Genomic DNA, 12,353 nt, shown 5'->3' on the forward strand with positions numbered 1-12,353 from the left:
TAGGGTTAGGGTTAGGAAAACTAGGTGTCCTGGCATGGTTTTGATGGTTGGAATGTGCTTAGGCTGGGCAGAGATGATGAGCAGTGCAGAAAAAGCTACTCAAGGAAGGTTCATTCAAAATCGCCCCTTTTCAGTGGAACTTTACTCCTATATTAGGGTTAGGGGTGTGCACCAGGTTAGGGTTCGGCCATTGCTGGTGAACCTGTGGCACGGGTGCCACAGCAGTCACGCAGAGCACTCTCTGCCCGCACAGACCCAACTTGCCCTGGCATCGTCCCAGCAGCCGAGCATCGGATAACAGAGCCCACAGGGGCCATGCTCATACTTGGAATGGAGGCGCAGCGCCGGGTGGAGACATTTCAAGCCTCGACTCATTAGGTGCATCTTGTCCGAGGTTTTGTTTGGCCAGTCTGTGTGATGCCAAGGATATATATAGATATATATTGCTTTGACTGTCTCTGACTTGTTTTTTCTAAAGTAAAACCTCATTTTTCAGGGTTTTTTGTAGCGTTGGCACTTTGCGATAAATAAGTGGATTTCGTTCGCAGTCTGGGCGCTAGGTCTCTAACAGTGTCAACATCCCTGCCCTAAGGTGGACTGGAATGCCCAAGCAGATTGTGGTTGAAGAATGATTAAAACCGGACCCTCAGCAAGGTACCCATCCCTGCAGTGCCACTGTTGGTTGGCGCTGCACCGGTTGGATTCCTGTCTGTCTGGCTCGGTGCCTCAGTGGTCAATTTCACAGTGTCAGGACTTGTCCGGGCAGCGCCTGTAGGCTCACACCCCAAAAATGCAGTCAGCTTCTCTCCTGTCTCTACATGCATGAAAGTGCCTGCATTTTTTAACGAGCCGCACCATGCCTGATGTACTGGGGTCCTAGCTGCTGATCGTCGAATCGTCAGCTTAGCATGGGGGACCCAAAACCGTAGAATAAAGGGAAAAGCAGGACATATCAGTTCCCTAAATGGAACAAGTTCATCTGTACAGGATTTCCACGAGTTTCTTTCCCTGGCACCAGGGAGAAAGCCTTGATCGGAAAGCCAGCAGGTACTGTTCTAGTAGGTTTTAAGTCCATTAGGCGCTCGTCTCCCGTACAGGAAATGGATCTTAATTGCCCATTCAAGACCAGGCCTCCACCCCAAATACTCTGGGGGTATTACAGGGACTGTTAGCAACCAGATATGGCATCTGGGAAAATCTATTTATTCCCAGCGACTGTGTGAATGGCCGCTCGGATCGGAGGAATCGGGGAAGGGAGCTGATCTTGCCATCTGCTAGCAGAGCAACTCACCAAGAGACCCCTGTGAAAGGGCAGGAGCAGAGGGGGATTGGGGTGGTGGGCAAGGCAGTGCTGTGGAGCCCGCCTGCCTGAGTGTGCCCCCAGGCCCCCCATTTGGCACCCCCCCCAAGCAAAGTTGCCATCCTTCAAGCCCACCCTTTCTCCCCAGCCCGCTGAGCACAAATGTTTTCTTGGCACCTGGCAGCTGAATTGCAGCTTTGGGAAGTAGCTGACAGGCATTTGAAAACAGAGACGTGACTTGAAGAAAGAGGCCTCTGGCGTATCGATCACGGGGGTTTGAGGGGGAGGCGGAGGAAATGCATTGTGCTGAAAATAAATTTTCCGGAGAGCGAGAAGATGTGTTACCCACTGGCCTTGTTCTTGTGCCAAGCTCATCTGCTTGCCAGTGAGGTGCTCAGCCTCATGTGGGGGCAGAATGCTGATGGATATGAGGGCCCCCCCGGCTCTCTTTATAGAGAAACCGCTCTGACGTCAACCCAAAGGTGACTGTTCCCCACCGGTATCGCCCTGCTTCCTTGCTGTTTGCAATGACAGGGAGTCCCAAAGACGGTGGGAATGTGGACTGGGGATGGGGCACACTCGGGCGGGAAGCTGAGATATGGGGCCGTGCTTGAATGCCACCTCAAACTGTCCTTTCCAGTCTGTTTGCAGCCCTGCGCTGACGGCCTGTAGGTAACAAAGAAATAAACATTGCTCCTCTTCCTCCCACCACCCACAAAGCCAGTCTTCCCTAACTTGGAGGCTCTAAAGAAGTACTAGACTCCCCCCTCCATCGGCTCTGATGGATGATGGATTTGTAGTTCAGCACATCTGGAAGGCTCTGGGTTGGAGAAGGGTGCTGTATGTAATAGAAAGCAGCAGCCCTGAGCAGGAACTAAAATCAAGAACTCTCCCATCAGTCAGTGCCTGTTCTTAAGGGGCAAGGAGGACCACGGAGAGGGAGCCAACACAGTGAAGGCTCTGCTCTGAGTGGACTCCAGATGGATCATAGGTCCATGCAGATGGTTCTGATGGACAGGCTGATAAGGAAGGTGTTCTCTCCCCTAGTCTGACCCCATGATGTTCGGAAGTGAAGAGGAACTAAAGAGCCTCTTGATGCGGGTGAAGGAGGAGAGCGCAAAAGTTGGCTTGAAACTCAACGTTAAGAAAACATGTAGAAGCGAGAGGATTAAATCAGACTGGAACTGCAAGATGGAAACAGGTAACATTCATTATTATTATTATTATTATTATTATTATTATTATTTTTCCGATTTATATCCTGCCTTTTTCCTACAAAGGGCTCAAGGCAGCTTCCATCATTCTCCTCCTCCATCTTATCCCCACAACAACAACCCTGTGAGGTAGGTTGGGCTGAGAGTCTGTGACTGGCCCAAAGTCACCCAGTTGGCTCCATGGGTGAGTGGGGACTCAAACCCAGATCGCCTGAGTCCCAGTCCCACGCTCTTAACCACGACACCACACTGGCTCTCTTATGGAGCACAGTCATGCTCACCTGAGCACAGGAATGGCCAGGTGCTCCTCCCAACCCATAACCTGCCCACTCAAGGCCCGGAGAAGCCCTGCTTGCCACTCACTGCCACCTCTGTGCAGCTTTCGCTGTGATGTGTGAACACATCTTTTATCTTTTAAAGGGGAGCTGCATTTTGACGATGTTCTGCATTTAAAAGGAACTCTTCCCCAAAGACCTTCGCTTAATAATTAAGGCAGTTTCTCAGTGAGAGGAATCTTAGTCGCTTAATAAGCCGATGGAAGCATGTACTGCATGTGCATTTGAGTGAAACAATAGACGGCTTGCTTTTGTTTTCAGATGGTGCAGAGGACTGTCTCTGGCGAGGCAGAGAGTGTGGGTGAGAGGGAAGGAGGGATGCCTAAGAGGCTGGCACAGGAAGAGGCATCCCCTCTTGTATGTCGAAGGGAAAGCAGTATGCCAGATGACTTAGAGCAAAAACTTCTGCCTGGTCAGTCCTCATCATCTTTTCCAGGAATCAAGGATTCTCTCTAGTTTAATCCAGTTGTGTGAACACTATTGTAATAGTAGTAAAAAATAACAATTAACTTTCCTGAGAACTTATGTAGTACATTTCAAGTATTCAAAGTGTGCTCCATTTTTTCTTTCACTACCTTTTACAACAGTCTTGAAAGGTAGGCCAGTGTTGTTATTTTCCGTATTGCCCTTGGCAGGAAGTGTGGAGCTGGGGCCTAGGTTTGCCACTTCACACAAATCAGGAAAGGTATAGCCAGAGTGACCTCTGGCTTAGCTCCCAGCTGCTAGGAGAACTCAGATTCGTCCCTTCTGACTTCTACACTGGATTCCAAGTCCAGGCCCAGTTTAAGGTGCTGGTTATATAAAGCCCTAAACAGCTTGCGTCCGGGATACCTGAAGGAGCACCTCCTTTCCTATGTGCCCCCTGCCCCTTGAGATCTGAGGTGGAGGCCCAGCTCCGGGAGCCCCCCTTGAAGGAGGTTAGGAGGGTGACTACCCGGAGGAGGGCCTTCTCTGCGGTGGCTCCCCAACTCTGGAATACGCTCCCCAGAGAGGTTTGCCTGGCGCCAACGCTTTTTTCTTTTCAGCGCCGGGTGAAAACCTTTTTATTTTCCCAGTATTTTAATTGTTAATTGATCTTAATTCTCACTTTATATCTCTGGATGCTGCACCATTTTTATCTTATCTTATTTGTGCTTGTTGTAAACCGTCCTGAGACGCCAGTAATGGGACGGTATATAAAAGCTTTAAATAAATAAATAGGGGCCAGAAACTAGCTGAAAGGTCCAAGAGCAGCTCCTGGCCCTTGCGTTTCGTCTTTGCTGCCAGATAACGGGGCTGGAACTCCCCGCCTGTGCCAAAGCAGTGCGCACTTCCATCTGGTCCTTCTTGGCATGCATGAGAGGGGAAAAGATAGACCTCGCTTTTTATACACGGCACCCTGTGAAAGCTTGCAGCTCCCAGGGCTCAGACTACAGGCCTGACATTTCTGATGCGGTATTTGCAAGTTTCTGTTTGTGCAAAATTGGAAGGATGTGGAAAGATTGTATGGAAAAAAGTGATTCCTTCTTTCACACATACTTTCTCTGAACTCACTCATGCACACTCAAAGACTAGCGTATCTCCTCCGATTCGCTCATGCACACACAGATTCTCTCACCCATTTCTGCTCGCACACAAACACTCCCACTGTCTCTTTCTCGCTACACGCCCACAAGGGGATCAGCAGCAAAGAAATAGAAGAATTCCCTTCCAGAGAAATTACCTATGGATTTCTGCCCTGTGGCTTTTTTAACCCTAACCTTTCCCCTTAATCATAATAGATTACTGTAATTATTATTAATACTAATAGATGATGATGATGAATCACATTTCTATAGTGCCCATAGCCAGAACTCTCTGGGTGATTCACAACATTAAGATCTCAACCAGGCCTGGCCCTGCTTAGCTTCCAAGATTAGGCAGGGATCAGATACTTCAGGGGTTGAAACTATATGGAAGTTTATAGAGCTGTAGTCAGAATCTGTAGCATGGAAGCCAAAACACAGTGGGGGGGGGGGGATCACATGTCAGTCCCAAAGCATAAAAATCTAATTAAGCTGAATCTAATCAGTCTTTTGGTAGCTTCAGGGTGCCATTCATGGCAGGTTCTGTCCCAGAGATGATGCCTCTGAAGGGTCTGTGCCATAATTAATTTTGTTTCTTTGGCAACGACCGATTCACATTTCCATTCTGCTCGCAAACACGGCTATTTTTAAAAAATTAAATCCCCAGCGGTTCATTACATTGCATTGCACGTATTAGAAGAAACATGACCACTGTAACGGGTGATTCATGCCAGCTCTCTGAGGCCCTCTGGATTTAGCTGGTCAGACGCTGGATAGCAGAGTCAAGTACGGGATCCCTCGAAAAACGCACCCTCCATTTTCTCCAGCTGCCGCACCTTGGCAGAAGCTCCTGGTACCTAATGCTAAAGGTTCCCTTCTCTTCTCACCCCAGAACCTCTACCCTAAATATGGATCCCCCGATTTCCATCCGCACACCCCCTCCCTCCCTCCCCGGCACCCTGCTTATGAACTTTCCACTCCGTCATTGCTGGGGGACAGACGCCTGAGCAAGGCGGCCGCCGGGCCTTGGCACTGGGTCGTCGGCAGCCCTGCCTTTTGGGAAACTTAATCTCAGGCACCTCCCGCCACATCCATGGACACAGACACACCGCTGTGGGCCCAGCTGCTTGGCGTCCATGGGGCGGGAGTGGCGCCAGGAGAGTGGAAACCCCCGAGTCTGTTCTCCCCACGCTTTTTATCCTTGGGAGGAAGGGGAGGTCTGGGGTCTTCCTCTTCCCACCTGGAGACTGAACCGGCTGGAAGTAGGAAACCGGCCGGCACAGAGGCCTGTCCAGAGCTCTCCCTGGCTGAGCAACTGACGTATTTTCCAGAGCATAATTCGGAGGCACAATAGAAATGGCAGGGTCTCCGTGGCCGGTGCCGCCCGTCCTCTGCTCCCTCTGTGGGAAGGAGGGGCGAGCCGCCCATCTCAGACAAAGCCCTTACGGGGCAGGGAAGCCCGGGGGGGCCCCCCAGTAGGGAGGAAGGGGAGAAAGAGGCACTCACTTCTCAGGATCCCGAAGAGGCAGAGGCAGACGATCAGCGCCATGGAGGCGGTGGGCGACGCCGCTGCTCGCTCGCTCACGGAAGGGGCATGGTCCTCCTCGGCGCGCACACCGGCCGCTCTCCCGGGGCGTGTGCGGGGCAAGGGGGGCGACGTGCTGCCGGCTCCTTCGGCGAGGGGGCACCGCAGAGGCTGGGGCTCCTCCCAGACTGGAGCGGGTGGGGGCCCGGCGAGCGCCCCCCAGTCCAGATGCCCCCCAAGCGGGCCGCTCGGCAAGCTCCGCTGCTGTCCGCGGTGCTGAGCTGGCTCCGCCGGGTGCCGTCAGTGGCGCTGGAGAGCCATGCGCAGCGCCCGGCCGCCCCCGCCCCCTCCCCGCGCCCCCCCCCGCCCCGACTGACTGGCAGAGACGATGCGCAGAAGTGCTCGGGGGCCGCGGGGAGGAGAGGCTGCCTCCGGGGGGCAGATGGTGCGCGGAGCACCGTCGCAGCTGGGGCCCCGCGTTGGCCGCCGGCTCGGCGTGTGGGCATCGCTGCCTCGCTCCTTGGTGCAGAGGGAGGGGCCACCCCCCCAGAGCACTGAGCCGCCGGGCCACGGACCGATTCGGGTCCGCTGGGACTGCTTCGCCACAAGGAGTGTGGGGGCATTCTCGTAGAGTCAGGGAGCCGAAGCCTCTCCTTGTCAGGGGAAACTGGTGGCATCCAGAGATGGAGGCCCCCTGCCTGCACCGAGCGTCACTGGGGGGTGGCCCAGGCCCGGCGGGTCCCCCGTACGAGGCAGGGAACTCACACTGGGTGGTGATGATGGAGAGTGGCAATCCGGGCGGCAGAAAGGAGTCGTTCTTGCTGGGGTTTATTTAGAGCAGAGGGGAAGCATTCTTTGGGTGGGTGGGCAGAAATAACACACCTGAGGCAGGGGGGCAGGTAGGAAGACAGGTTGATGATCTGGCTATTGAGGGCCAGAAAGAGGCAGGCAGGCAGGAAGCAGAGAAGCAGGACTCACGGAGGCGGGCAGAAAGAATTTGAAGACCACCAGAGAGTATGTTTTGGGCAACTTCAGTGCTGATTTTGGCTGGGGATGATGAGAGCTGCAGTGTATCTGGAGGTCACTGGGGCTGAGGAAGCCCGCATTGGCGTGTGCGCTTAACACGCCTCTAGACATGGAGGTGTGGGAGAGAAAAGCACGCTTCTTTCATGCGACATGTGTAGCTAAGAAGAACAGGAACCATTTACTTCTGTTCCTCGAGCACACGCACTCGGTGTTCATGGGCAGAGGTGCGGGCACATGTCAGTGTGAGCCTACGCGGAAGGCCCTGTGTGCGTGAATGATTCAGGGCATGTGCAGGAGAATCCCCGGCGCTTTGGCGCGTGTGTGAGGAAGAGAGCAAGGCAGTGGCGGGATGAGTGCCTTCTGCGTTACTTCGTACACACTAGCGCAGCCTGTGGTTGTGTGTTTTCCTTCCTTGTCGTATATTTTTTAACCCATGAAAAATCGCCTATGCGATCATTTAGGCTATGAATTGGCCTGCCTGCCTGCTTTTCCTTCATTCGTTCTTTCTTGTGGCCTTGTTGATATTGTGGTTATCATTCTGTGGCAAATGTGTACCTATTTGGGTGTCGTATTCTGTTGCACTCTCTCTCCATCTCTCACGCGCGCGTTCTCATTCCTCTAGATAGGTAAGTAGATCAAAATTTGCACATTTATGTGTGTGGCTGCAACTAAGTGGCCTGTTAGCACAGGTCTGGGTGATCCTTGATGCAGTGGGACCGGGGGAACCCCAGATAAACTCTTCCACAAGAAGCATGGACGCATGCTGTGAGCTTCTAGGCTATGCAAGATTCTTCTTCAGCCCATCTGCATTTTCGTACTTTGCCTGCCGTGGCTTTGAAATGTGTGTGGACTGATTTATTCTGTGTCTTTGTTTGAAGTGTTTGCATCCTGCCTCTCTAAAATTGGACGTGGCTGAGGACAAGGCATCTTGCCGGTTTTCCATTTGCTGGGGTACGGCTTGGTGGGCTGCAGTTTTGCTTGGGTTTGCAGCCCGCGTGCGTGCGCATTTGCTATATTGAGCCAGTGGTAGAGAGAGGAGGTTTTGATGGAGCCATGAGGACTGCTTGCTTGGTCAGTGTTGACAGTCTCTGACCTCAGGCTTCGCAATCTAAAGAGGCACACAAGCACGAGGAATGGGCCTGAGGTGGGAGAAGGAAAAAAGCATGAAGGTGGTGCTTGATTCAGCTGAACGGAAAGAGATGCATTTTCTGGAACCCCTTGGACCCAGGCTGCATCCGTTCTCTTTCTGTGCTGCCTTTTCCCTTGAAAAAGGAACTGTTTGCTGCTCTGGGGAATTGTGGAGACATCGCAAAACACAGCAAGGTGTGTCTCAAATCTCAGAAGAAAAGTAGATCACACTTTCAGAAATGTGAAATTAATCCTGGTTTGCTTTGCTCCTCTTCCCTGCAGTTCTGGTGATGCTGGGGAAGGGTAATTCTGGGCAAAACCGGAAACAGCCACAGACCCGGTAGAGCCCGGTTTGGTTGTCTCCTTTGCAATTTCGTCTTCAGATAAAACTCCTAACCGTACCCCTTCTCTTCACCACATCTTGTCTGGCAGTGGGATTTGGACCTTTCAAAACCCTGCACAGTTTTATTTTTTGAAGTGGCCCAGTGCAAGCATTATACAAACACGAATTATTCTTTTTCTTCTAGATAATAGCTTTATCTTTTTCTCTCATCGGACCGCAGTTCTGCTGCTTTGTCCAAGATAAACCAGCCCCTTGGAGCAGGGGGCAACTGGCATGTGCAGCACAGCAGCCAAAGAACCGGCCCTCTTTTTAGGGCTTGGCCTAGAAGAGACCTCGGTTTAAACCGAGTGGAACATAATGGCTTAATTTAGGTCAGTCGGGGTTTAACCCACAAAGGTCTGGCGAACGCCTGGGGGGGGGGGGTGACCACAATAGGAGGGCAGAAGTGGCTGACGGTGGAAAAACTACGCTTTTATTTTATTTTATTTTATTTTATTTTAGGGTAGACAGTTATCCCACATTTTATTTCCTTCCCCCAACTCTTCGGTCTTCATATATATATGTATATATTTAAATTGTGTGTGCACAGGTGTTGAGCTGTAGTACCTATTAGGTCTTTGCACTGGCTGTATGCGACTGAAAAGGATGTGGTCATATGGCTTCTCTAAATGGAAAGGAACTGCAGAGATGGGGAAAGGGGCATAGTGGAATGCAAGGTGGAGGCTGTTGCTCTATACAAGATGTTGTTCCTGTGCAGTCGGACTTGGCAGAATCCCTCCTCGGGCTCAGGTGAGCTTCACTCACTGCACGGCTGCCTGGAGAATATAAGGCCGTGATTCTGCACGTTCCTGTTTTCAGAGACCTTAGTGGGCCCACAAGCACCGAGCTGGGCCCCTTCTGCACTTGGTGCAAGCAAGCGCCTTCGCTCCTGTCGTGGCAAACCCGCTGCCTTCCCACAGCCGCCCGCCCGCCCGTCAGCTCCGGTTTGGCTCCGGCTCTGTGCTTCCCATCTTCACGCCTCGCCAGGCACGCTCGCCTCGAGCAGCACGCCTGCGTGGAGAGGAGAGCAAGCGCCAGTCGCCGTCCGCACGGCGGTGCTTGCGCTGGCCTCCCGGCCTTGCCCTGGTGGCCTCGCATGGAGGGGCCGGGCCCCCTGGAGCAGGGCAGCCCCCAGCGCCTTGCCCAGGAAAGGAGGCATCACCCAGAAGCGCACCTGAGCGGCGCCAATTTGCAGACGCCGTGCATGAGCTTGCCTGCATGCACATGGATCCAAATTTGGAATCATGACTGAGGCTCAAACGGCATTGCTAAGGCTGTTTTTATTTATACACTGCTCGTTATTTTTACATTCCTGTGGTGTTCATATAAAGGGTTTGGGTTTTTTTGGAGGGGGAAATTCCTGAGAAATTCCTGTGAACCACCCAGAGATCTTTGGCTTATTGGGCAGTTTAGAAATGAAATCAAGTGCTTTTGCTGCTGTGTCATTGCATCCCAGATTGTGACTCCTTTTCCACATCCAAAGAGGCCATTTCTGGGGTGTCGTCTTCCCAGGCATGCTGCCAGGTACCAAAAAGTCCGAGGGCCCAGTCCAAAAAAGAAAAAAAAAGGCAATGATAATGCATTTACTATTTAAAGTGAGCCTTTAAAGGACATTGTCTCCCATGGAAACCCCTATTTTTAACAAGGGATATTTAGACAGGGAAGGGATGGGCTTTCGATTTCAGGAAAAAAATCAGGCAGAAATATTTGGTGTGGGAAGGAACAACTGGAGGCAAAACACACGTGAGCCCAAAGCCATCAAATACGGGCTTCCAGTGTGACTGGGATCTTAATTCTCCTGCAACCGCCTTCACCAAAGCAGTAGCATTTGCTGCGGGTGAAATCAAATGTGAAATCGATGGTCCCTTGTCTTCCAGAAAACTGCGTAGCATGGCGTTCAAATCTCTCTTGCCACAAAAGCGGAGGAAAGGAACGCCATCGGCCCTGACCTTCTTCCAATACTTTTTTCTGGCAAGAGTGTGTGTGTGTGTGTGTGTGTGGAGTCCCACAACCTTGTCGGCTGTGGAAAGGTCAGACCACAACACTGCCGGCGGTGCATTTTCATAATGAAGTTTCCGTGTTGTGAGGCGAACACACAGGGCCCTCGGAGGGCGACCGGGGTCCAGGGGAAATGCTTTTTGGGGAAAATGGCAGAACACGGGGCGTGACCGTTTCCAACAGATCCATTAACGATGCTCCATGGTGAGCTCGAAACATTGGCCAGGTCCAGCACTGAATGTGGAAAATGGTCCTTCCTTTGATTTCAGCAGCCACAGTGAAAGCTGATGTGAGAAGAGAAGAAGAAAAGGAAAGCCCACCCCCCCACCCCCCAGTGATGGATGCATCAAGTCCTGGATCGTGATAAACAAATACAATGATTCTGGTGCAAAGAAGCATTTTTGTTTCCCAGGATTTTTGCTGTATAGTTAAAAGAGGTTTTTAACAAGCACTGCAACCCATCCTGGACAGCTCCCCTTGCGTGCACCGAACCCCCAAGGTCACTGTCGCCCTTCTACACCCCTGGGATGAGCTTCGGTCCCAAATATTGGATGCTGGAGCCTGCAGACTCTCCCTTTCCATGCACCTGAGCGTCCAACTCTGGGCCTGGCCTGCACCATTTCAGAGTATGACTTTGGGTGTACCTACTTCTCCTTGCTCACAGAAATATAGTATATCAGGCAGGAAAGCTGGCCCAAGCCCCTGTTCTCTAGCTGTCAAGTTGCAGGGTCATTGCGATTTTCCTTCCGTCTCTTATGAAGGTGCCATTCCGCCTGGTCAGGCCCTTTCTGGAGCCTGGAGCCATTCTGGTGGAAACAGAAGGTGCTTCAGCAAACTGGCCTTGGTATCTATAGCAACTGGTCCAGAGGGGCAGCCGGCTCACCACACATAGCATGAATATTTCAGCTCGCATACTCGGGTGAACAGAAGGACCAGCTGGTGCCGAGAGCCCCCTCTGCCTCCCGTCTTGGGCATGCCAGGGTGCCAGAAGACCCTGCACCAGCTCAGGTGGGTGGAGAGGTAAAGGGACAGAGGCCGGCCATGCCAGGGGATCACACCGTAAGGAACACTGGCCACTTCCAGCTCCTCCAACTCTTGAGCTGTCTCTACTCCGGGTGGTTGTTACAAAGACTTTGTTACTCTGCTTGCTTTCCTCTTCCCTCCCAGTCCCTTCTTCCTTTTGTGTTGTGCCCTTTCCACTGGTAAACCTGATGGCAGGAATTATTTTAATGTCTATCTTTCCTAGCTAGCCTGGAAGCCGAATCTGACAGATGAGCCAGCTGAAAGTGTCCCATGTAAGCAAAGAAGGAAATAGAATTTCACTCCAGTCCTTGTCAACTGAGTAATCACCGCATTAGCCTGAGCCTTTAGATGCCCCTGTATTCCCCAAGAGCTAAGGAAGAAGCCAGGGGTTTTGGCCAGAGCGATGCGACAATTGATGTTCAGCAGCAGCATCGATCTCAATGAGGCCGCAGTGCGCGAGGTTGGCCACAGGAGGGCGCCCTAGAGTCCCCTTTGGGCCTTCAGGCCGCAGTACATGAGTTTGGCCACCGGAGGGCGCCCTAGAGTCCCCGCGGGGCCAAGAGGCCGCAGTACATGAGTTTGGCCACAGGAGGGCGCCCTAGAGTCCCCTTTGGGCCTTCAGGGCGCAGTACATGAGTTTGGCCACAGGAGGGCGCCCTAGAGTCCCCGCTGGGCCTTCAGGCCGCAGTACATGAGTTTGGCCACCGGAGGGCGCCCTAGAGTCCCCCGCGGGGCCAAGAGGCCGCAGTTCATGAGTTTCGCCACCGGAGGGCGCCCTAGAGTCCCCTTTGGGCCTTCAGGCCGCAGTACATGAGTTTGGCCACAGGAGGGCGCCCTAGAGTCCCCGAAGGGGCCAAGAGGCCGCAGTACATGAGTTT

The sequence above is a fragment of the Varanus komodoensis genome, unplaced genomic scaffold (assembly GCF_004798865.1).
Source record: "Varanus komodoensis strain SLA01 unplaced genomic scaffold, ASM479886v1 scaffold55, whole genome shotgun sequence".
Classification (NCBI taxonomy): Eukaryota; Metazoa; Chordata; class Lepidosauria; order Squamata; family Varanidae; genus Varanus; species Varanus komodoensis.